This window comes from Passer domesticus, chromosome 1, assembly GCF_036417665.1.
Source record: "Passer domesticus isolate bPasDom1 chromosome 1, bPasDom1.hap1, whole genome shotgun sequence".
NCBI lineage: Eukaryota > Metazoa > Chordata > Aves > Passeriformes > Passeridae > Passer > Passer domesticus.
Window position 1 is genome coordinate 102,263,851 of NC_087474.1, and position 26,596 is coordinate 102,290,446.

At 39.3% G+C, this 26,596-nt stretch overlaps 1 long non-coding RNA gene across 1 annotated transcript in view; it reads right to left on the reverse strand.

The window, feature by feature from the left end:
* Positions 1 to 792: 792 nt before the first annotated feature.
* Positions 793 to 26,596, reverse strand: part of LOC135289046 (uncharacterized) — a 45,956-nt gene continuing 20,152 nt past the window's right edge. The window contains exons 2-5 of the long non-coding RNA XR_010351855.1: positions 23,581 to 23,672; positions 13,961 to 14,099; positions 13,318 to 13,445; positions 793 to 4,179 (exon numbers count right to left, since the gene is read on the reverse strand). This is a non-coding gene — a long non-coding RNA (uncharacterized LOC135289046). The remainder of the gene's footprint in view (positions 4,180 to 13,317; positions 13,446 to 13,960; positions 14,100 to 23,580; positions 23,673 to 26,596) is intronic.

The following is a 26,596-nucleotide window of genomic DNA, read 5'->3' on the forward strand; positions in this document are numbered from 1 at the left end:
TTGGTGTAGCCTTGGCCAGGCTCTTGTACTGCCCTAGGTGTATCCTTTGAATGCCTTTTTAATAAATACCTACTTCATTCTTGTAACTGTCTAGCCTCTGTTCTAGGTAGCCTCTCAAGGCATCATTGATGTTCATGGCATTGACATGATGAGAATGAGGGGCATACCCAAATTGTTTCATTAAATCAGCTGTGTGGCCAATAATCTTTGCTGAAGGCTCATTAAAATACCTGTGGACAGAGGAAGAGGAGTGAGTGCTACAGTGATTTCTGCAACAGTTGCTCTTTTCACACCTGGGAAACTCCTAGGCAAAGGCTGCACACTGCTTGTTTAGAAAATGCAGGTGAGACTGAGCACCCCTCTTCTTTTCTGTGATTCCTTTCTCTTCATTATGCTTTCTGTTGGGGTTGTGTAATATAAGGGAACTTTAAGGATCCAGAGGCCATCCAGAAAAAAAAAAAAAAATTAATCTGGTCATAATTACTTTTTGGCAAAATATTCTCCAAAGCATTACCCTGCTTGTTTACACATCTTTAACTTCCAGTGTTAAATTCTTCTATAATAAATTCTTCTATAATAAATTCTTCTACCTTAAATTCTTCTATTATAGCTTTAACTTCAGATGCATTGTACCAATTAACGTTCCAATTTTTTTAAGTTCAGAATAATTATTTTCATACAATATTTTTAATGACTATGGCAATGTAGCATCCTTCATAGATAGTACTAAAATGTTAATTATAAACATAGCATCTATTTTGCTGTACAAATTCTCTTGTAGAATCAAATTAATGACCTTTTTCTCATGTAATCCTATTTACAGAGCCGCCTTACAAGATTTGACAGGGGAAATTAGAAACTGTCTGAGAGCCAGCTCAATTGTGTTCTTGGTTTTTATCACCTTAAATTCTTACCTGGAGGAAACAAAATCAAATGAAATCAAAATTAGCTGAAACAGAAATCAAAAGTGACTGGTTTTATAGGCCCATTTTCCCACATTACTTCAGATGTTGTCTGTTATGTTCATACCACAAATAATCAGGAGGAAAACACTTGGAGGGTCACATAGGTCAATAAACATCTGGCTTATGAAGTGTTGCCCCACTGCCTGTATTATGTTGATAAAATTACTTTAGTCAGGAGTAAGAAATATAAAGTACAAAATATAAGTGGTAAATTTTCCCATCTTGACATATGGAAGATTTGCATGTGTAATTTACATCGGCATAAATCTCAGTTTATCAAAATGAAATTCTATCCAAAATTCCAAGAGGAAAAGAAACATGGGGTGTGTGTTTTGGGGGTCTCTCTCCATCTGAGTGTGGGTAAAGGGTCCTCTGTCCATCAGGATGAGACCATTCCAGAGTGCTTTTTACTTCTCCAAGCAAGTTGTTTGAAGACACTGTTTCTTTCTGCTATGGAAAAAATTTTATTTTGCTCTAAATGCAGATCAGCAGCGAAACCCCCCAGCTATACAGATTCTTAAAGTCACACTCTTCCCCAAATTCTTCTGTTTATCTCTCAAGCTTGTGCAAATATTTGAAATTCCTGGAGAAATCCATCCTCACCTGCACCCACTAGCAGATTCACTAAAAGAATATTTAATGAGAAGGCACTGTGTTGTCTCTGTTATCGGGAACAGCAAGCTTAGCTTGCTTTAATTCATGTGGCAGATAACTGCCTTTGTGATAAATCAGTTTTCTTATTTTTATTGCTGTTCTTTGCATGGCTTTTATGTTCTCTTGTGATGTTAGTAAATGTTTTGCTTGAATAAATATTGGACTGCTTGCTGGATTTTTGAAAACTTTCTGTGTTCTAAAACAAAATTGCTTTGGGCAAATTTTGTTTTCTTTTTTTCCAAGGAAAATTCCTGTTGACTTCAAATAAGGGCTTCTGGGGTCAGCTGTCCAAGAAAAATGAATGTATGATCACAGGAAGAGATTTGTGACACTTTCCTTGGCTAGGGGCATTCATCATATGTTTGGATGGAGTGCTGCCTAGAATGGATCCAGGAAAATAGGTATTAGTTTATGAACTCCAGTTATTGTGCAACCAAAGTGCAATAACATTACCTGATGTGTTTAAGTGACAATAATATTTTGTCCAGAGGAGAGAAAGCAAAAATTGCTAGATGTGATATAAAGAAAAATAATAGCCCTGCATTAACTGAAGTAATTTTTTTGCAGTGACAAAATTAAGAACAAGGCATCTGCCATAGACACCTAATTCTAATGCTTATTCCAAGAATCTTTTTTGTTTTTTTTTTTTTTACTTGTGGGAGATTGGATCATTTTTCAAACAACTTTGCCTGTCAACCTGAAATGAAAATTACCAGAGACTTGGTACTCACACCATAGGTAATGGAATATCCCCAGCAAGGCATCGTATCTGTGATCATCGTATGCATCCTCCCAAACAGGAATAACAAAACCCCAGCACTGATATTTTAGTCTCTGTTTTGGGAAATTAGATGGTAGATGATTACCAGGAGATGCAATAATATCCTCAAGAAGTCATCATCTGGTGTTTGTTAGGTAGGTCAGCTTCCAGTGTAGCCAGTTGCTGTCTGATCTAGCCCCTTCTCATCCTACATTCCAAGTAAGTCACCTCATCTGTTGTGATCTGGCCACTTTCTCAGTTTTCACACAGTCAGACATGCTCATAAAACTGTCCTAAACACCTTTTCCACATCCTTCAACTATTCCAGCCAGGTGTGGTGATATATCAGAATTTCGTCGCTGTTGGCTGCAGTGGATTTGCTCTGTACTTCCTACATTTTTTTAACCTTTCCCTGGAACACTGCAGGTGTGTGCTATGTGCCAGCAGCCAGCAGGGACTCTTATCTGTGGAGAAGAAAGGCCAAAAGAACCTTGTGCTCTCCAGTGCTCTGAACTGTCAGACCTGCAGGAAGTTGGATGGGTGCAGCCTCTGCTCCATGGAAGGAGTTTGTGAGATTCGTGTTTTTAAGCTGCCCTTCACGACACAATCAGGGCTGTGTGTTCTGGTTGAAGCAGTAGAATTGCTCTCTCCAAATTGTTCTCAGTGCCATTATTTGCACTCTACAAGTGACTGGTCTTGGTGATGGCTTCCATGTGGGTCATTCAGTAGACATCTCTTGCCTTCTTGAGCATCCCTGCTCTTTTGTTAACGTTTGCCACAACAAAACCTCAGCTTTGTGGGTTTTTTCTTTCACTTGTGTTAAAAGCTGTGGCAGCCTCAAAAAGAAGGAAGCCTTGTGTTCCAGTAGAGAAACTCACAATGTTTGAAGGCCTCCTTACTCTCCTTTGTGGTCATTGCAGTCATGTTTGCAGGTCATGGCAGGTTTGGCAAAGCCCGCGAGTCCTGAGGGTGATTCTGCTCACTGTCCACAGCACGAATGTCAACGACCCCAGCATCACTGGCCTGCTGATAAACCAGCTCTTCTGGAACCAGTCTCGTTTCTGACTGTAAGCCTCATTTCTGACCTCTGTGTTCCTGCCTTAATGCTTCCAAATAAGTATTTTGGGAAGAATGGATGGCATGAACAGAATTACTGTAGGACATCTGTAGACACAGTCATCCTGACTCCTGTTATGACATCTGATCTGCTTTAGAGTAATTGTTTATGATTGCTATGGAGATCGGCGTGCCTGGTGTTTATTTCTAAGCTCGCACGACATGCCCATTTTTTGCTACATAAATTTAAAATTAAAATATTGGAATATATATCACTATTCCAAGTTACACTCTTAAGTCTGCCTTCAGGCACTTAAATAAATGGCCAGGTTTTTTAATAATTAAGTACTTGCAGCTGCCATCAAAGTCAATAGAAGAGTTGCAGCAAGGAATGGGCAGCAAACTTCAAGACAGAAAATACAAAGAAAAGACAATTTTAACCAGCATTGTACCAACCTGAGGCATGTGCAGAAAGAAGATAGAGAAAATGTACCCTTAACATGGACTCTGCTAAATAAGGGGCTCGCTGTTGGTCTGTCCACTAGTTGGCAGGCATAGCAACGCAGTCAGCTGTCCTGTGAATGCATCCCTGGCTGCTCCCGACTCTCTGCCGAGGCGTCCTAGCAACTGTGTGCCAGCACTGCACTGTGCAAATGCACAGGCATTAGCGGGACCAATCGAACCTGCAGGGGAGTTTTCCAGTGGCTGGTGCATAAAGCATTTCACTGGAGCAGAGGGAAACACCTGGCGAACAGGGATACCAAGGTTAAGCGTGTTTCCAGGATCACGTTCATCTTTTTGTTTCTTAAAAAAATCCTAACAACTAGAAATCACAGTTCTGAATGCATAGCTTGGAGATTTTTCCCTTCCCTTCAAGATCCTGTTCCTGAGGATTATGCAACTGTGCAAGTGCCTGCAGCAGATGCTCAGAATACTCTCACTCTGATGGATTACATGGGTCACTTCAAATTTAGGGACAACAGGACCTTACAGATCAGATTTACAGTATGTTTAACATTCCTGTTTCAATAGTGGCCAGCGCAAAATGTCAGCAAGGATTGAACTATCTGTTATGTAGTAGTGTACACTATTTTTTCCCCATCAATACTATGTTTCAGAAAAATGCCATTATGTATCAGCAATTTTAGTTCGCTTACAAGAGGAGGTGATTTTTTACAGGTTTTCATTTTGCTTTCTGCCTTTGCATCCCACATATAACAACCCTGTAACATTTATTTTGGAGCAAACTTGTTGTTCATTCAGGAAACCAAGGAATGAGTCACCCAGCTCCCATTTCACATGAACATTTCACTCCATGTATATACAGATTCACAATTTCATTTTCTGCCTTCTGTGCATTATCTGATGTATTAACATGCTTTCCTAGGCTCCTTCTACTCTTTCACTTTTCTGTAGCTGCTGGAGAGACTTTTGTCGAAGCTTTTTTTTTTGTACTGAGGCAAAATCCTGTCAACAGAGTGCAAAAGCATGTTTAATGGCCCCTAGCTGGCTGCAGATGCCCACATTTCTGAATAGTACTCAACATCAGAAAACTGAACGTACTATTAATTAAAGCTTTCTTTTCAAATGATGCCAAAATAGAATATTTTCTAAAAAGACCTCACTTTTCCTCCAACATGAAGTAAGATGAAAGACATTTACTCTGTGATTTCATTTGCATTCTCTGAAGTGACTCTCTGAAATGTGCTTTGGCAATAAAGAAAGCACTTGTTGCTGAAAAGCAAAAACAAAGTATTACTTGTCACTCTTTATACAGTGTATCTGCAAATGTGAGTTTTGCATGTGAAAAATTACTGATGGTGTAAAATCAGATGTGTAAGGCCACACACTTACTGCTTAGAAGATCCTAAAAGGATTTTTTTTTCCCAGCCACGTTACATTTTCCACCATATACCTATTCTAAGGTTATTATACAATAATATGCTAAAAATTGTATTTGGCATGTGAAACATGTATAGATAGTACTGAGGAGAGATAAAGCAACTGATTTTTTGCAATTATAAAACCCCCTTGTTTTCCAATGTAGCAATAAGTTTTACAGTATTTCAATTTTTATCCCTGCATCCCTGTAATGCTGCAAAAATACCCTCTCTCAATTTTTATTTCCTTTTATGTGTATAAAAATATGTATCTCAATGTAAAAAGGAAAAGAGAATTTAAATAAAATGTTAATGACTGGTGAAATGCATAGGCATTGCTCATTGTCAGAGCAAGAAAGTATATGCTCAGGGTTACAGGAATGACATCCAAACTGTGTGGAAGTTGTGCTTGTCCCAGTTCACCAAATTGGAAAACAAGCTGGTAATTGCCTTCCCCCACAACTTCCAGGCCACATACTGTGCTTTCATTTCCACAAAGACAAAGCTGAAAGGACAAAAATGCAACAGATTGCCCAGAGAGGTTGTAGAATCTCCTTCACTGGAGATATTCAAGAACTGCTTGGACACAATCCTGTGCCATGTGCTCTGGGATGACCCTGCCTCAGCAGGGAGGTTGGGTCAGATGAGCCACTGTGGTCTCTCCCATCCTGACCCATTCTGTGACTCGGTGATTTTGTGAATAGGAATTGTGATCTCAACCTACACAGAGTTAGGATGCGACTGCAGCATAAGTTTGGCCCCACTAGCTGGGAGAGAACACAATATACACGCAGCACTTTGGACTTCAGAAGGCATTCAGGGCAAGAAGAAACATCTTGCTGTGTTCCACTTGGAAAACCCCTTCCAGCTCCGTGCAGTTCAGGGAAAGGACAAACAACTCTCCAAAAACCCAGCAGTGTGCTGGCATTCTGGCAAAGCTTTCTCCAGCCTAAATCTCTATCTGCCTGCTCTTGCCTGCCTGCATGAGGAGAATACATAATGTGTCAGCAGGATCTGCCTCTCCTCTTTTACTGTGTGCTGAAGAGTATGTGGATACCCGGTACCCTCTGTCCTCATTAAGTTACTATGCATTAGCAGCATATTAGGGGTATACTTCCTGCCCAGCATTCTCTATGTCTTATTTTAAATTATTAAGTCCTGTTGTTCTCACTCAAGGACTTTTATAATGTAGGCAATTACTTCTGCTAAATTTTAGAACTCCTTAAAAAAACAAGTTTTATTGTGCGAAGTCAAATTTATGAAGCTGGATTTATGAGGACTTGTGCAACTGCATCTTCAGGGACCAAACAGACTCAAAGCTTTTTTCCACACTAAGGTTATTCATAACAGGGCTTTTCCATTTCTACTGCAGACTGTTTAATCTTTAAAAAGTTCATAACCATCCTTTGCCTTACCAGAGAAATGTTTCCACAGAGACAATAGTGCAAGACTGGAACAGGTTGTCCAGAGAAGCTGTGAAGTATCAGTTCACAGAGATGTTTGTGCTTTGCACTGGAAAAGTTTCTGAGCAAGCCAAGAGCCCATTTTGAGAAGGGCTTTGTCCAGGTGTTGTCCAGGGGTCATTTCGAACCTATATTACTCCATGTTTCTACATGAGCAATGGAGTCTAGTTTATATGTCCCCCTCTATTTTTGTGGCACTACTGTACTGCACCTATATGCCACTGAATCAGGTTGAATTTAGCAAAAGGGACTCAAAGGTTATAAGATGACAACATACCTCATGACCACACAGTTCTTATTGCCTTGCAAAGGTAGGCTGCGCATGAAAAAAAGTAATTTTGTCTGAATAGCAGGTTCAAAAATTACTGATGTACAAAATTGTACTTACATATACGTTTTTAAAAATGTATTACTTAATATTGGGCTTTGAATGGAATTAATTTTCTATATAGATTTTTAATTACTATATTAATGAATTTAACATCTATATTAATGTTAACCTGTATTTTTTCTTAGAGTGACAGAATATCAAATTCTCAGGCAAATTCTGACCTCTGCAACACTGAATTACATTGCTGAATTAATAGCAAACTAAACAAGAGTTTATTCCAGTGATTCAGATGAGTTATTCTGGCTATTTCAGTACAGACTTATAAAGAAATTCTATCTAAAGAAATACAGCTATATGCAGTGAAGGCTACTTGTGCCTAAGAAGACAGGAAATGAACCACAGCATGTTTTTTTAATGTAGTAAAATAATTTTTTGTGTTATTTTACAAAAACTACAACTACATTTTGTTACTTCTTATTTTTTTATAATTTGTTTCATGAGATACAGGATGTACAATATTAGAGAAGGCTCTGGGGAACACAAAGGCCAATTCATTTGAGGAACGTCGCTGATGTCATGACACACAGGAGTGAAGGCCGAGGAAACTTGGGACACAGAATGTGTTGTGCCTGCACAGAACAAAAAGATTGCAGGAACATTTCAAGTGTTACTTGTTTAAAACCTCCACAAAATTGCATGACAGTTTAAGTTTTCTAAATCAGTGATAATTGTGATAGTCCAGAAAATGAGAACACATATCTTTAACGTAACTTGGGAAATTAATTTAGTTGCAAAACAATGTTTCTTTTGGAAAGATCTCAATTCTTTCTACAATAGAAACAAATCAGTCTCTGCTAGCATGGTAAATGCTGCATTGGTGTCATCTGGTGGATATCTGACACAGTATCCATGCTAAATAAAGCCAGAACCAGTCAAAAATCCTATTTTGGGACGCATTACACCATTTTCTTTACTATTTTCTCCATCCTTGGAAAGGAAACACTAGAAATAAAGTGTTTCTAAATCAAGCCCTTAAGATCCCTTTCCATGCTATTCTAAAGATCCTAGATTTGTCGAGACTTGCTGAAATGTCTCTATCTCCAGAAGGATAAAGCAAAAGCAATTATTGCTTTATAACTTCATGCATAATTTAGAGAAAAGTGAAGATTTTTGAAAAAGGTGTTTTCACCAGTTTTCTTCAACTGGTCTAAGTTGGTCTGCATCCCTTAATTTCTGAATTCATACCTGGTAAAATTGCAGATGGGTCTAGTGCTATCAAATAATCCCACAGGACACTGCAAGATGACTGTCTAATTTAGCACTACAGTGCAATCTGAAGGTTCCTTGCCTAAGTATCCAATGTAATATTATAATCCAGAGTTATGACTAAAAAAACTGGCTTCTGGGCCTGAAGCACGGCTCTAGCTTGCCTGTGCTTACTGCTTACCCTCTGAATAGAAGTGGATTTCCTTCCCTTGCAGAAACCCACCTTTGGGGAGAGCTGGCGCACTTGGTGCTGTTGATTGCCCCACCTTGAGCTGTTAACAGCACCCAATAAGATTCTTGTCCCCCTGCCAGCAATTGCAAGGTGGATGGTAAGGATGCAGAGAAAACATCATTTGGTGGGTTATGCGCCCTTAGTGTCGCTTTTGCTCCACTTGTGGCACGGAGCTTCTGCACTGATGGCCAGGATCCAAGTCCTTCTCGGACTTCTAGCATGTACAAAGTGCACTGCAAACAGAAATATTTGTACTCTACACCAGTGTCTTCAAGTGTTGCGCAAGGTAACCGAGGTTACCGTAAAAAGGAGACCAGTGGTGCTCATTTTTTTGCAGTTTCTATGCCTGTACTAGATGACAGCTCTCCCTGTATTTTGGCAGTCCATGTGATTTTCATGCTCAGATGCCAGGCTTATATACATAATATATAATAGTCAGTTTGCATTAAAACAAGCAATATTTGTCCAGCATTTATAGTGGTAGGTAGGTATTGGGCTTTAAATCTGCCTCTGCTCTGTGTTTGGGAAAATCAGGTCACTGCAATGCAGGAGGATGTATTTCTAAATAAGAAAAATGCATCTAAATTGTTGGAGTGCCTTCTGATTACCAAAAACTATGGAGAAAGAATGGGAAAGAAATTATTCTGTCACAGTTGACTAAGTTGATTGGGGAAAATGGTAAATTTTTAAAAGAAGAGATTCATTGGCATGAGGCTGAATGATGTCCCCTTTAAAAGGGATCCAAAATTCCTAGGAAATTTGCACCTTGGTCACTATGCAACATATCCCTGTAGTGTCCTTCAGCTCCAGTTGCAGCTAGTTAAAGGAACACTGATTTTGAAAAATGAAATCCCAGAGTGGATGTATGAAAGGAAGGGGAGAGTGAGCAAGTCTCATACCCAAAGCATAAATATTCTTTTTTCCAAAGGCAAAATGGTAGTGTTGCAGAGAAATTCCCTTGGATAATTGTAGAGGTTCCACCCATAAGGATGAGGAATTCAACTCTGTCTTCTGTCTCTAGCCAGGGAGGGAGTTTTGTAGCTCTGTGAAAATCCCTGTTGTTGTAGCTAAGCTGACTGCCTGCAGCTGCCTTGGGTGGTTAGCAAAGGAAAAAGTAGGTTAACTCTACTTTGTACTGTACAGAGTAGGCTATACTGAATCTTACCTTTTGTAAAGAATAAATAATAAAATGCCCATTTCTTATCGGCATGTTTAAAATCTATAGAAAAAAATAAAAGTTCCTGCTTTGGTGTTTGTATAATGCCTTGTTGGTGACTAAGGCACTCTATGATGACACAATTAATTGTTCTTTCTTCTTTACTTAGGGAATCACTCATAGATATTAGGACTCATCAAAATCTATGATGGGTAATAAAGAAAATGTGTTGTATGCCAGATTTAGAGTAAATTCAGTAGCTATAAATAAACATGCTCTTAGAAAACATGTAACTGTATAAGGAAATTCTTCTCCGGTTATTTCCCTCTGTACTGGAAAACCTTATCCTTGATCTACTGCTCAACCCTGGATCAAAAATACCCTACAAAGCAAACCTAAAAACAGTGTCACAGAAGAAAAAAACCCCAACTATTAGTTAAAGAAATTGAGAATGTAAGTCCAAAGTAGGTCAGCTTTAACCAACTGACACAACTTCTAAGGTCAGGAAAAGCTTCAGTCATAGTTTGTGTTCCTTTGCTAGGGAAATTATTACACAGTAATGTCTTGGGGCTGTGTGCTTGCTGGTGCTGCCAAGACAAGTAATTTCTGTGTGTGCTGTGAGGAGCATTCCTTCTCTATCATATGACTACGAGATGGACATAATGCTTCACAGTAACAGCACTGACTCACCCTGTGGTTTACGCCAACACTTAATGTCATTCATGCTTAATAAAACTGCAGGGTTCTGCTTTTCCACCCACTTTTTGTTATTTTTCTTGAAACCTACCACAGCACAAGAAAAGTTATGGCAGCTTGATATAAAATGCTTATTTTATATTCTCCATTCAAATATATTTGACAGTATTCCTGAGAAAATGTTCTCTTAACAGCCACACAGATGGCCAGCATGCAGCTGAATGACTGCAGCATTCTTTTTAGAGAAATAGGTATATCTGCTAATCTGATTGTCCAGTCTTTCTGTTTGATTTACAAAGTTCATTTGGAAATCACAAATTCATGCGAGCCAAAATCCCCCCAAAACCCCTTCAGCTCAGATCAGCAAACTGACCCACTTCTGGTCTCCTCAGCTCAAACCCACCTTTACACCAGCTGCCATGCTCCCTTTGAATGACTGATGTGAAGAGAGTCTGTTAAATATTGCAGGTAAAAACCTTATTAAAAAAATATTGAATCAAACATGTTTCCCTGCAACGCTGTAAGCCCAAACACAACAGCAGCAGTGTGGTAGCTAATAAGAAATTCCATGCTGATGCACCTCAGTCCCCAGCTCCAAGATGTACTGGAGGAAGGCAAATGCCAGCTCTTAATGCCACCTCTTAAAGCCACATTATGCCTTGCCCTACACTCATGTCCAGAAGGATTTCACTCCATTTGAGCAGTGAGCAGCTGTAATTCCAGCTCTCTCCACTCTAAGAAGAAGCAATGAGGAAATCAAATGGGCCTGAGGATTGCTTGGCTCACACAGCACCAAGGATGGGTGTGCTGTGGTGGCTTTCTTCATGCTGTGCTGCCAACACACCTGAACAGCCACAGGAAATCCAGTGGCAAAATCCTGAAAATTGTAGTACAGCATGCAATTTTCATGGACTGTGAGACTATAATATCTAGTGAAATTAGAGGTGTTCTGCATTTGGTTTTTATTGTACTAAAAGAGAGTGGAGTAAAAAAAAAAAATCATATTTTGCTCCTGTGTTCAGTTCCTGAAGTCTTTTGCCCCAGTAGGGATATTGGAAATACACAAGATTTGGTGCATTCTGCTTTCTCCCAAATGGAACAAAATTATCATTCAGAAATATCTGTAGCAGTTCCAGGAATAAATTGTCTCCCTTATTGATTTAGCAATACCAAGGTAGTAGAAAATTCTCAGCTCTATATAGAGGCAATTGTCCCAGTTTTCATTGTAGCAACAGAACTGAAATACCCAGTTCCAGTAAAATGTTATTTTATTAAAACCACTGTAATTGCACTTTAACTCTTTGTGCATTTTAGTTCTTCTCCTCTTTCCAGCCTGAAAAAAGTCACATCTTTCAGTAATATTGTTTTTCCAGTAAAATTAGTAAACTGGCTTCTGTGTGTAGTATCAGCTTAATTAACAGCTACCACACTCAAATGCATGACCTCCTTGTTCAGGGAGCCTTTTAGGGAGAGTGTAGAGTGTGAATATAGATGTGATAATGAGTGGGTGAGTCACACATTTGTGCCTGTTTTTACCTCAACAATAGTATTTTTCCCTCCCTTTTTTTCCCAATTAAAAAAAAAACCAAACAAAAAACCTGAAAAACACTAAACAACTAAGGATTTTTCATCGCTGGCTTTTAAGATATGCAAAGGATTCTGCCAGTATACATGATCATTACAGAATATTCCCACAAGAAACAGGACTATGTTGCTTTAAAGTCTTCTATATTTAATATATTTGTTTTGGGCTCTCTTGTGAAAACTGTCAGAAGAAAAAGAAGAGACAGCATGTGTGTAATATATAGTTTGATCATTCAAACATGGTAAAAATGATATCTGTTCTCTGTAGATAGAAGCACATTTTCAGCTAAAACAAACCTGTCTTCTGCTTTTTGTTTGATGCAGAGAGGAGTGCTGTTCTGATTAGGGCAGAGTACCTGATATCAGGGAAGTTACTCTTCATGGCTCTGACAGGCACTTCTCTGCCTGAATAGGTCACTAAACATTTATGTGCTTAATTTTATTATTTGTAAAACAATTCTTATTTATTTCAGAAGGATATACTGAGACTAAATAAACTAGGATTTGAAAAAGCATATTTAGATCTCCAGTAAAAATACTGGAAATACTGGACACATTCTCTGTTTGGAAAAATAAGTTGAAAAATAAAATGAAAGTAGGAAAAGTTTTTAAAGGGAGGTTTTAAATTTTTGTAGGATTCTTTTACTTATTCCTGGCTCATTTTTATCAGTGAAGCCTGGTAATAAAAACCAAAGCTAAGTGTTGCAGTAGGAAGGAATGACACAGGCTGTTTCCTCCTCTCTAGCACCCTTACAGTATTTGGTGTTGCTGACATGTACCTCAGGGTTTCGGAACAGGAATTTTTCAGAACTCCAAATATTGCACCAGGGCCATACTTGGCACTTGCTGTTCAGCTGTTCCCATGCAAAAGGACCCTCTTCCAATCTCATTTGAAGCCTCACAGCCAGCAGCAAGGTGTGCAGCCCAAGATTGGTTTAGGTGCCATCATTGCTCCTGGCTAACAAGGACAGAGGGGGAGCAGAAGGAGAAGGCCAGAGCTGTTCCACAAGGACTTGGATGTCTCGGGCAGAGGGTGCTGCTGCCTCTCTGAGACACTGACTGTCTTGAAGAGATCTCAGGCCCAGGGTTTGAGCTCAGATGGCCTACAGTGTAGTTGTTTGTCTTTCCCTGGTGAGATGGTGTCTGAGCTAAATCATTTAGTGCTTTGCCTTAGGCCTCATGTCCTGTTGCCACAAGTGTACTTAAAGCATCCCCTTCTCCTTTCCAGCTATCACATAAGGCAGCAGTCATACACGTCTGCTGTATATACACACCCTGATTTTCAGGTTTCTCATTTCAAGGCTTTTTTTTTCTCAGAGTTCTTCAACTTGAACGGTGCTCCATGTGAGTCATCCATGTTGCATTCAGCTCGTTACCCTCAGGGCCAAATAAGAGATGGCACCTGGCATACAGAAGAAAGTAAACTATGTACAAAGAAGTCACCATGCTGGAAAGAAGCACTTGAAACCAAATGGTTGAATGTTCCTGTGGGCTGATGTTCTAGATAGATTCACAGAAGAGAAAAAATAAAACCTTGTCCTACCTCAGCCTTATTGAGACAGGACTCGGATTACTCAGGTGCATAACTGTTTGTTCAAAAGCACCACATGCCATTAAAATACTACTAAATTTTAGAAGCCTTGTTTTTTGCTCATAGAAACAAGTATTCTCTCCCTAGTATCTTAAAGTAGAAAAACTGCATCACCACAAGCAGTTTTATATTAACTTTAGGTATTGTTATTTCTATTTAATATTAGAAGTCTATATAAGTATTTTGAGGACAAGCTACATCAAGGTTGCTGACTGGCAATCTGAACAGTTCCCACTATGGCTGGTGGGAAATTTCCAAGTGTTCCAACCCAGCTTTTGTAACTATAGTTGACATCACCTATGGGATTGACTGCTAGATGAACTCACCAAGAGTTGAAGCTCTCCTCACCTAGCCAGTGATGGCAACTGCTGCCTGAAGAGCCCCTTTCATTCTTTGCTTGAATGTTAATCCCAGTTTATGTTCTTATCTTGCCATCCATCCACAGCAGGGCCTCACACAGACGCCCTATCAAAGAAAGAGGAGAAAAAATAGGCAGAACTGGAAACCAGGCAAAGCTTTCTTCTGTCATGTCAGAACAATCGATGTTATCACAGATTTGTAGAATCATGGAATCATAAAATTCCAAGGCAAATAGAATGCCTTGGATTGGAAGGGACCTTAAAGATCATCTAGTTCCAACCCTCCTGCCATGGGCAGGAGCACCTTTGACTAGACCAGATTCCTCAGGGCCTCATCCAACCTGGCCTTGACCACTTCCAGGGAACATCTACAACCTATCTGGGCAACCTGTTGCTGTGTCTTACTGCCCTCAAAGTATAGAATTTCTCCCTAATATCTAGTCTGAATCTACTCTCTTTCAGTTTAATGTCATTACTCCTTGTCTCATCACTCCATGGCCTTGTAAAAAATTCCTTGACCTTCTTGAAGACCCCCTTTAGGTACTGGAAAGTCCTGTATGGTCTCCCCCAGAGCCTTCTCTTCTCCAGGCTGAACAACCACAGCTGAGTCTGTCTTCATATGAGATGTGCTCCAACCCTTTGATTATCTCCATGACCTTCTCTGGACTCACTAAAACAGGACAATGTGCTCAGTTTTGGGGCCCCTGGAGCTGGATGCAGCATTCCAGGTAGGATCTCACCAAAGCAGAGCCCAGGGGCAGAATCCCCTCCCTTTCTCTGCTAGCCACTCTGCTTTTGATGCAGCTTGCAATAGGTTTGGCTTTCTGGGCTGTGAGTGCACACTGCCAGGTTGTGCTGAGCTTCTTATCAGCCAACACCCCAAAGTTCTACTCCTCAGGGCTGCTTTCAACCCATTTTCCATTCTCTCTTTCCATTTTAGTATACATCTAGCCTGTTCTTATTAGCCACTGTAGGATTAGCAGAATATAAAGTTGCAGCATGAGCAACCAATAACTTGCAAATAATCCAAGCCACTTGTTGCTACTGAATATTTCTTACATATTTATATGCTGTCTAAAATATTAGATATCATTGCTTACATTCTTTAATATGTCTGCATACCTAAAATTATTTAGATTGTATAGTGTTGTTCCACTTCAAAGTGGGAAGGAGCAGTCCATAATTCCTTCTGGGATCCACTCATCAATTATTAGGTTATGGTAACATATGCTGCATAACAGAGGCCAAAGTATCTCATCCAGCAATTTACTCTGTCTGAGTTGGCATGGATGTTCAAGGAAGACCAAGTTCAGACTTTATCCCTCCCTATACAAGTGATTTTATCAATTAATTAACCACAGCAGTCATAATTTGTGCTGTGATTCTAGTGAGCATTTGCCTAATGTGTGTTTACATGCTCTGGAACACACGCCCTTTGCTTTGCTGTTTACTTGGGCTTTTTTCCTAAATAATAAACTACCTTCAGTCAAAAATCCTTTACAGCAGAGGAGCTCTAAAACAGATTGCAACTCACCTCACAACCTTCTTAATGGTATTTGTAGTAAAAGCATGAGGAATCGCAGTTTGGTTTCTCAGAGCAACCTAAGGGAAAGCAGACACAGCTGGGGTGTGCAGGGCTGCCCTTAGCTGGAACAACGGGGATGTACTGCCAGAAAAAACCCTAGAGATGCCACTCACCACACTCCCAGGGCTCCCTCTGGCCCAGAAACATGAATTTTGCACCAAAAACAAAGACAGAAGAGTCTGAGGCCTGCATACGTCTCATCCAAGTATGGGCTCCATACCTTGTCAAGAGGTGTACTTGGGTGCAGAAACTCAGAAATATTACAGCTGCTTAGGCATCCTCTTGGTTACTCAATCACATTTTTTTGGAGAAGAGATATTGCTCTACTTTGTGCTGATTTGACTCAACTAGTGCTCAGGAGCGCCCAAGCAGCCATACCACATCTTCCAAAAGTTGCACAGCAGGAGAGTTATTTTTTCCCTTGGGCCAAATATGAACAAAAGTGTGGAAACTGCATCCTTTCATACATTCTTAATAGTGTAAATACATTCTCACCTGCTATGTATGTGTTCCGTTTTCATGTAAATAGAATAGCTGTGATGGCGTGGTACAGCCCAAAGTTTATTTGAGAGCAAGTTTATGAAAGAAATGCCTCTTTTTCCTCTGGGTAAGGAGGAGATCTCTAGCAGCCAAGAATTTCCAGAGATAAAGCATCTTATCTCATTTACCTAGAACCTAATGCATCTCTATTTTTAAAGCCCAGAACACAAAGCACACTGTATTCTGTGGAAATTTCATAGCTCAGCTAAGGTATGTGTTCCCTACATTTTGTGCAGTTCAAATGTATTTTTGAAAGGAAAAATGCCTTATAAAAAACTCCCCTTTCTATAATTTTAGGTGATTTGTGTGGAATTCTTTAACCTGATTCCCCTTTAGGTAATTTTAACAATGGAAAAGTGTATGCCTGTACTATTTACAGAAGTTTGATCTGTGATGAGAGAATAAAAAGTGCACTATAATTAGAAAGACATTGAGACATACTCTTTATTAGATGAAGAGTCCTGACAGCAAGATAGAGTTATCCCTAGATCTTTTTTATTCACTGGGACATAATATGTAAGTGTGAAAGTCAGATAAACATATCAGAAAACTATTAGCCAAATCTTGGTAACAGTTGTACCATTGCAATTTCATGGCTCAAAGACTACTTTTGAATCAAGTGAAACATTCCTCAGCTCACAAGACCTTTTTGTTCATTATAAGATAATTTAATAATGAAGAAAAATTATATTTTTCTGAGGTTTTGTTTGTTTATTACTTTTCTTGTCCTGAAAAGGCCCATTAAATAAATAAAAAAAGAACTGTGGGAACTTAAAAATATTATACAAAAATAATTTAGTACTTTTTTGCATGTTCAGAGTTGCATGTGACTACTGATGAGTCATCCATGTTATTGTGGTAAATTTAATTTAATCGTTCTAAAGCTATCCCAGATAAAAAACCATCTGCTTCTCTTCACTGCTCTGACATTTTGTCTTGAATATATCCATTCATGGTAGACATTTACAGTTTAATATTCCTGTAATAGTCATTGGGAATTCAAAGGAATGCCCTTGGATGCCCAAAAGGCAGGATTTAGTGAAAACTATTTGATGGATCAGAATTAGCCATTCACTTTTAGACCTTTGACTTCAGTGGGCTGAATTTGAAGCAAAGACTGATCTTTCCTAACTCCTTTCTATTTATGGCTATATCAAAGGCAGATTTTTTTTTAAAGCCACATAGAAACAAAAGCAGAGGACTTTGCATAAGCTTTGAACAAAGATGCATATGTAGAGGGGAAAAGTGAGCTTAAGTATGGTGAAAGAGCAGCAACCATTAGAAAGGTGAACGTCAACAAAGGTATCTTTTCCCTGACCAGAGAGGTGACATCTCTCAGGGGTGAAAGTATGTGTCTAGGGGATAAGAAGACTTAAGGATAAGAGCTAGCTTAGCATTAGCAGCAAAAAAAGTTGTCAAAAAATCGTTGTCATTTACAGGAATCTGCATTTGCTCCAAAAAATTAAAATGTAAAGGTAAATCTTAAAAAAATTGACTGGTAGAAGAGGCTTTGTAGAATCAGAAGATAACCATCACAGCATTGCATGAACCATTCAGGACATTGAGTTACTGGCCTTTTTACTGAATTAAGACAAAAAAGGAACCTTCCTGTGGTCCTGATTTTGTTATCATCTAACTCATAGAATAACTTGAAGAATAATTCAGTAACTTGAATGATGCAATTTAGTATATAAAGAACTTATCTTTTCATAATTTTAAAAGTTAATATGTGGTAATTGATGGTTGTTCACCTTACACCTTGCTGTACATGATAATGAGAAGCCACAATTCCCTACTACAGATTTTTGGATGTCAAAACCATAGGATAAGAAGTCACAATCGGTAATAAAAATTAGATTGCACTGGGCTACCATCAGTACAGTTCTGAGGAGCAATCACATCTGCCACTGCCTTTTACTTTAATGACATCCTAATCTCCTCTTGAAACACACTAAAAGGATATTAGGAAAGGAGGTTTAAATAAAAAGTCTTACCTGACCAAAAATATCAGTAAAACATTTTTGAGGTTCAGGGCTCAAATTGAGGGGGAGACTATTGCCTTTGCTTCAAAAGAAAGTAGCTAGAGTCTAATCTTGCTTCCACTGAAGTAATAGACTTCATCATACAAACAGGGAGAGAGAAATTTACTTTATTTAATAGCTGTGGTTTCAGTTCTTTATGCTTCTGTTTCCTTAGAGACTTACATGCTTGTAGATAGGCATACATTTTCTGATAAACACATCTCATTGTACTTCCTTTGCTTTCACAGGTTGAGATTTAAAAATGTTCATGCATTCCTTCATTTTTTGTTTTCCTTCAAGTGCTAATGAATAAAGCAGGGCTGCTGCAATATCATATACAGGATAAAAACAATAAAACAATTATGTAATAATCATAGCCAATACATTTATTTAGGCAGGGTAACTGGTTCCTCACCACTTCCCCTGCCTAAATAAATGTATTTTCTATAATTTTAACAGATCAACACAATGATATTGGAAAATAAACTGTACATTCAACTGCTACCAAATATTGATGTTGTTGTCACAAGTATTATTATACCATGCTCTTTTTCTTAGTTTTTATATCTGTGGCAATTCTTATACAATGAGCATTGCCAAACAAACATGATGTCTCTAATGTTTTTAATGTGGTGTGGTAAGATAACAATGTTGATATCCTTGGTCTGGTGGATTGTGTCAAGAACCTGCAGGATTTATCTTTCCAGCATGTCTGTATAAACCAATTACTGAATCATCTCAAAATCTCAAATGAATTTAACCTCCCAGAGCCTCTGTGAAATAGAAAACTCTTATAATTATCACTTTATGTATTTGGAAGTAAGCATCACAAGCAAGATCAAAAGCAAGAGAAAGCAAAATACCAAGATTATGAAAGTTACTATAATGTAGCTGCACTCAGAAGCACATAAATTAGGTTTAGATGCTTAAGTCTTCCTCAAGTCACAGACCCAAATAACTACAGCATCCCTCTGACTCAAAGCAGAGGGTGGGCCACCAGCAAACCCAGGAGTGATTCATAGTTGTCAAACTATCCTTTTGCTGTGGATCTGATGAAGATGAATCTCATTTCTTTTTACCTTGTTGAAATTAGTTCTGTCTGGTAATTGCCAAAGAGCACCTACATGCAGGATAGTGGGAATTGGCACCTACTCAGAGGGTGGAATTGTTCTGAAGGAGGCCTTTTCTTTAGGTCTTTCTTTCCTTAATAACCCTGAGAAGGTCACACTGTGGAAGTTCATTCTGATATCCTGTTCATTGAGTAGCAAGCTCAGATTTAGGCAATTGTTTAAAAGGGTGCAGAATAGGGAAATAAATCAACATTGGTGTCAGTTTGTTTTATTTCAATAATGGTCACCATGGAAACAAAGTCACTGACCTATTTCTTTTCATACATACAAGTAAACACCAGGGTTTCCAATTTTCATACACACCATCTTTCATGCCAACAATTTACCTTACAGAATTCCCATAACGTACTATCTTATTGAAACTCACAGCTTTTCCCTAAAGGGCTCTTTTATTTTTTACCCATTTCCTTCACCAGGAAGACAATGAAAACTTAGTATTGTCAGGATAATTCCAGACCTCTTCTAGTTTCACTACAGCTACACTTGCACATAGGTGCAGTGACTGTAAACCAGCAATCTAATAGCTGTATGATTAGATGTGCCTCAGCAGTCACGTCTGACTCATCAGATTAATTTCAGATTACTTCATTCTGCATCTTTTGAAAATACTGGTCAGTGTTACTACACAAGAACATCCTTCTAATCAAAAGTTACCTGACATTGTATGAGCATCATCTGCTTCCAGTGGAGGAGGCTTTTCCTCTTACCTCCCCATTATAGCACTCTTTAAACAAATTATTACTGTTGACCTGGCTTGTGCCATACTGTTCAGAACCTGTGGATTCATTCTTAGCTTGTTGTATTTGCATAATTCACACTGATTTATTTGCACTTGGATAAGCTGTAGATGTCAAGAGCCCACAATATTAACCAGCTGACACCCAAAGTGAGTGTGTTCATGTAAGAGCAATGTGTGCCTACTTGCATAAGGAAGAAGATAATGGAGTTTGCAAGGAATGCTGCAAAACCATCAGGCTGAAGTGCCACTTCTTTTACTATTGAGCACACAATAACACCCTCTCCCTAAACTTCTTAAGCATTTACTACGTATGTTGTGTGCGTGCAATGCGCTGTGGCCTCAAGGATAATCACCCACATGTGTGGGAAGAGAGAGACAAATCATATGGAAATGCTGAAAACTAAAACAATATGATACTTGCTACATTATGGCCTCTGAAACTATGCCCCGTGCTTGTCTCATCTCAGTAACAGTTAAATAATCTAGCACATTAGCTGCACATTCTAGGCTAAATGCACTGCTAGAGTAACTCCAGAGATGTAATGAATATACTTTCTTCTCCTTTAAGCAATTTAAATCCATGTAACACCATTGAATTTGATGGCATTACTCCAAGACTAAATAGATATAACTATGAACAGAATTATCTGACTGAACCAAGCTGTTCAGAAAGAAATCAAAGACGTGCCAAAGAGCCAGTGCCTTTCATTTTATATTTCTGTGACAAGCCTGACTGCTGTATCTTTCACAGGCGTTTTAGGTTTAAGTTAAAGGCACATGAAAATAGTTGTTTTAAGTCAAGTTCATCTACATCACTGTTCATAGCAGGCAGTACGTGCATTTTAGCTGACATGGGAATTGAGTGTTGTCTAGGTCACTTTATAGGGATATTTGTTGAATTTTTTTTTGGCTGCTATTATTTATGCAATCTACTGGGCAAATGTGGTTACAATTTCCTCAGTCCCACTGTCCAAATTTACTTAAACTGCTTCATAAACAGAATTTAAACATGCCTTAGCTAGCGCTTGTGATAGATGAAACTTTTCCTCTACTACATTTCCAAAACTTCTGTTCCAGCTGAGGGCACCAACCTTGCAAATAGATAAAACATGTTTTGTTTCAGTGCTCTGTATCTGTCTCAATGGTCTGCAATCTTTCAAACTTTCCTTCCCCCCTCCTCCTCTTGGGTCCTGCCATTTCCCACTGATGAGAGGGACACAGAAGTTTCCTTATTGGGTAACTTTGGGTGAGTCTAAGCACTGCTGTCCACTGAAGGGGGCTTTCTGTAATGATGTTCAACAGTTTTTACAACAGCAGCCTGAGGAGCCTCAGCTCAGCAATCAACAGCCTGGGGGATTAAACAAGAAGGGGAAAAACAATAATAAAAAAACCCCAACAACAACTGCTTGAGCCTTAATACATTCAGATGATTTTTGTTATCTCAAATATAAATATAAAATCAGGGGATTTTCCCCTCATTTTCCTTTTAATATTGGCAGCAGCTCAGAACACTCATTGATTTTTTTTTCTCCAAATTGAAAATATTTTTTAAAGGTTATCTGATATTTTTGTCTTTCAGTTTGTCAAGGATGCAGTATGTTTTGGGGACGTAAGGGATGGTGTATCTTCAGTGCCAAGCAGAGCTTAGCTCTAGTGTGTTAGTCCCTACATAGACTGAAAATCCATTGAGAATACAAAAAACAGTGCCCTTTTACTTCATACCATCAGTTCTTTATGTACTTAGAGTTTTTTTGTTTATTGTTTATTCTATACTTTGTTTATTTCAATAACAAAAATTAATTTATACTACATCAGGATTCCATCATCCACCAATACTCCCAGATTAATGGAATCAGTGGTGCTGGGTGCATATTGAGTTTTCCAAAGGAAAAGCACCCTAAAAAGTTCATCATTTTCCAGGAAACTGCATGGGGAAGCCAGAGTATTCTACAGCCTGCCTCAGAGCAGAGTGAAATTTTAATTGTAGGAGTTAGTAAGTTTCAGAAATAGTTTTTATTTCTTTGTCAGATGGAGTTTGTAAATGGTTGTTAAAGAAAACTAAATTAAAACAGAATAAAATAGCCTTTCTCTAATCATTATACTAAATTTGACACAGTAACCACCCACATAAACAGAGAATCTTAAAGATTTAAAAATCCTAAATATGGGCATTGTTGAGAGAAGTAATTTCAGAGAAAGTGAAAGAAAAGTCTAGGTTAGAGAGAGAGTATGCATAGCAATAATATCTCTTTAGAAATATACTCTCCTTCTGGTTTTGGCCACACTCCAAAAGTCTACTTCTGAGACATCCCAAACAATGGAGACCTTATAATGAGAACCTGTGGAACAGTGTCCTGCATCGTGCTGATGATTTATGAAAGAATGGTTTGTCTCAGCTCTAATCATTCCAAGTACATAAAATTAATGGTCTCAAAAGACAAGCAAATTCTTCCTGCACACAGCAAGCACATTGCAGAAATCCACTTAGATGGTACTAACTTTCCACTAATTTTCTCTGCACTTTCCTAAGGAAGCAAGCAGTCAGCAGGGTACTCCCTGGTATAAGCCCAGACCTTGGAAGTGTTGATTCCTACAGGCAGATTCCTCATACCATACTTAAGCTGCTTAAAAGGAAATGGTCAGATTTTCAAAACTATGAGAAATGTGCAGTTACCGTGAGCATTGAGGAGATTTGCAGCTTCTAGGCAAGCCAGGTACCTCCTCCTTGGGTGTCTACGGCATAGCTCTGGCCTCTCAAACTCAAAAATCTTTGTGTCAATGTGGACCTAAAGGATTTTGTAGTGCTTGAATTTTTTGAATTGATTAGGGATTTTTATATTAAACTTATCAAGATGATGCATTTTATGCAAAGACTTCTCAGGTTCTTTCTCCCTAAAAATTTAAGCCATGCTGGTGTGAGTACCCACTTGTGTGCCAAAGGGATTTAACTCAGCCAAGGGTGAAGTGGCAGGAGCTTGTGTCGGTGGTTTGGGGGTGGCAGAGGGGATTGAGTCGTTGCAACATGACTACCAAGGACACAAATCACTGACAGATCACTGTCACTAGATGATTTAGTGATGTTCCACCTCCACTTCCCTGGGTGGAGACTTTCATAAGTCCTGTGACATAACTGTATTTTATTTGTTTGGAGATCTGGAATGAGTTTTATTAATGAATCAGCTGAACATAAATGAAAAAAAAAACATGGTCAGATAAAACCTGTGTGTAGGAGGACTGTGACCCACCCTAAGGAAAAGCCTGTTTCTTCTACTAGGGGCTCTCCAGCCCCTTGTCTGCAGTGAACCTCCCCGTGCCTTCTCCCACCTTTACACTCACCCCATGCACAGAGGGCACGGCCCAAAAGGCAGCTAGAGACAATCTGCAGATCTTGGGAAAGGGAAGATGAAAACAAACCATGAAGCAAAACTTTTATTAAACTAGGACTTTGGTGGCAAGAACTGGAGAATCCTGACTTCAAGGAGTTAAGAGATGCCCTCTGCTGTAGCTCAGGCACTAGTCAGTGTGGTTGCCTGACATTGTCATCCCTTGTTCCTGAGTCATTGTTTACTTACTTTTTGATGCCATTCTATAAAGTTTCTGCTATTATGATATTTTTTGAGGAAAAAAAAGTCCCCTTTCAGTCCTTGTTCAAAGATTCTCAGGTCTGTGGAAAAAATAGAAAGTAATTAAAAATAGGGTTATTAATTGATTAAAAAGTGATAAATTAAGATGATTAAATCCACTGCTTACCACATAAAAGCAAATTCCATGTACATAGATTATGTAATTCCTAATTATTTAAAGTAGATATTAATCTACCTTTATGAAATGAAAGCTATTTTTGTGATATTTTGCAGGTAAGTTTAATAGACATAACCCAGAAAAACATTTTATATATGAAACCATGAATACACACATTGTTTCAAGGACTGGTCCATATGATATAACTAACTTTTTTAAAGACCAGGGTTTATTCACCTGTATATTTATCAATTTGATATGCAAAATTGCATTTATTTGCATCCATGGATTTTATTCCCTGCTACATCTCCTTGACAGGGGAAAGCTGAATGGTATGTCAGTAGCAAATAAAAAACATAAGGGTGATGAGGAGACGAGTCTGTTGTTTGACATATGCAAGTTGCAGTTTAGGACTTAAGAGAAACATGTCTTCTCTTGTATGCTAAGGAATCGTATGGTGTTTTAAGAAGGGAATCTCTGGTTTTCTTCTGTCTCTTGCACGTGTCCTGTGGGACAAGAAAGACACATCAGAGCAGTGTCATGGGCTGCATTTCAGACTCATACCATTGATTTAAAACATCGCATCGGTGTATGCTGAGCTCCACCACTGCTTTGTAACTGATTAGGATCATGTATTGATGAATCTTATCTTGTCACACTACTTGGCATACATCCAAATCTTCCGGTGCGCAAAGTAAACAATAGAATTTTCAATGTAATTTGAGGTTTTCTGGAGTAAATTGTGGAAAGTTCAACAAATTCAGACGTGGAGCTAGTTCCTAGCTACACAGAACTTATTTGGTGGCTTTATAATGCCCTCTGAGAAGAGGCAAATACAATTTACAGGGAGTTTCCATACTAGGAGCCTGCAGTTTCTACTGTTCCCAGGAGATGGCATACATCTTTTGGAAAAAAATGTCTGCTCACTTCCTAAAGAAGCAATGAGGTGTAGGAGGAAATAGTTCAATGCACCATTCAGTCCTGCGATTTCCACTTGAAAAATTGAAAGTCAGTTGGCAAACCCTTTGGGATTTAGGAGAGATGGAGTGGGGATTGCCATCCACAGAGGAGAGTTTGTATGAATAGCTCAGCAGGAGGAGGGCGAAGAATCCCCACCCAGCAACAGCATTTTCTTTGTGGCATAATATATGTAAGACCATAATACAATGCCCTCCTACTTTCATCTTTCTATATTGCCACTCATCAGCATTACAAAGAATGTAGCTATTAAAAGAACTGCCTCTTGGCACCCAAAAGCCATAGCACTGTATTTTCTACAACAAAAAACTTGAGCCTCTATTATTTGTTTTGCTACATTTGCAGCAGTCTCCCCATTAAGCTTGCTTCTCACAGCTCCCTGATCTCATTCCCCGTTGGACCTAGATCAGACACACAAGAGGTCAGGCTGACTTTCAAACTTTCTTGCGGGCTGGCAAACACAGAAAAGTGTAACTGTAAGAAGGATTAAAAAGTTCTCAGATGGGCCTACCAATGTAAAAAATCCGTCCCTTCCCCAGATTTGCCACCCTCCTAAACCCTTGGGGTAAACATCAGAGGCAGATTTATCAACAGAGCATTTATTAACCCCTGGTTATTCGAGACAGCTTTTGCAAGTACTGGGGCCTGTCCTGAAGCTCCTACAAAAACATTCTTTGGCACTTTGGTGAGATTTTTAAAAGTCCTGCAACTCCTGGAATGGAAAAGAGTTTCCATCAATTTCTTGTGGTAATCCCAAATCTTGAAGTGCAGTCTGAGACAGTGAAGAAGAAGCCATCAGACCTTGCTCCTTCTGCTGACACACCCACGTGTAGGTCTTCATGGTAAATGGAAACCAGTACATTGTGATTGGTGACACACTGCCTGCATGTTCAAATTTACACACATAAAACTAAAAAATACCCTCGCTGAAAGGGAAGCAACGTGACCAGCATCAAGGGCTACAAGAACCAAAATCTAATCTATCAGCAGTCACCACCTGCTGACCGCCCAGGCTCAGGTAGCTGCAGCGGAGAAAGCTGTGCATGGGCTCAGTCACTGAAGGCAGCTGCAGCCAGAAGGAAATGTAGAAATAGTTGAGAGTTTGGTTGCCCAGGTACTGCAGCAACCAGCATCTTCACCACACATCACAGCTGAGGGATTAACTTGTCTGCAATCTGGGTCAGGTCTAAACTGATCACAGGGGAATGTGTGAGGTTTTGGAGGAAATTCCTGAGCACTGAACTGCTGATTCATCAGGTCCAGACCATTATATTGTAGACAACATACACACTAATTTCTGAGAGTGAAGGGAGGGGGTGCAAATTAAAGAGGGCTGTAATTCTGATCAGTCTCTACCAGGGGTTGCATATGCTCTTCCTTATGCCATTGGTCCCCATTTCTCCCAGGAGCAGAGGAGCTGCAGCCATTCCCACAGTCACTCTACAAGTGCCCCTAAAGATGGTGTTTGTTACTGCTGTCACTTATGGTGACCAACTTTTAGCTAAGGCTTTGCTGTTCAGAACAAGCTTGCCCACCTCCCACAGGACTTCCTGCAGCTGTGAGCAGTGTCTGTGGAGCCTGAACCTAAATGCAGTGAGTCTCCAGCAGGCACCCAACCTACCTTAACTCCCCTAGGCAGCGAGTCCCAAACCCAGAGTCCCCATGGCTGGGACAGGGCACTGTTGGGTCACTCATCCTGTGGCTGGGATACTGGCCCTTCCTGAGCCTTACCATCTGTCCTGGTTTAGGGACACCATCTCACACCAGCTGGGCACTCTGATAGTGGGTGGTGTGCTCAGGTGCCTGGCCACCAGTTGTCAGAGATAATGTGGTCCCTCAAAGGCACACTGGGAGATCTTAACTTGACAG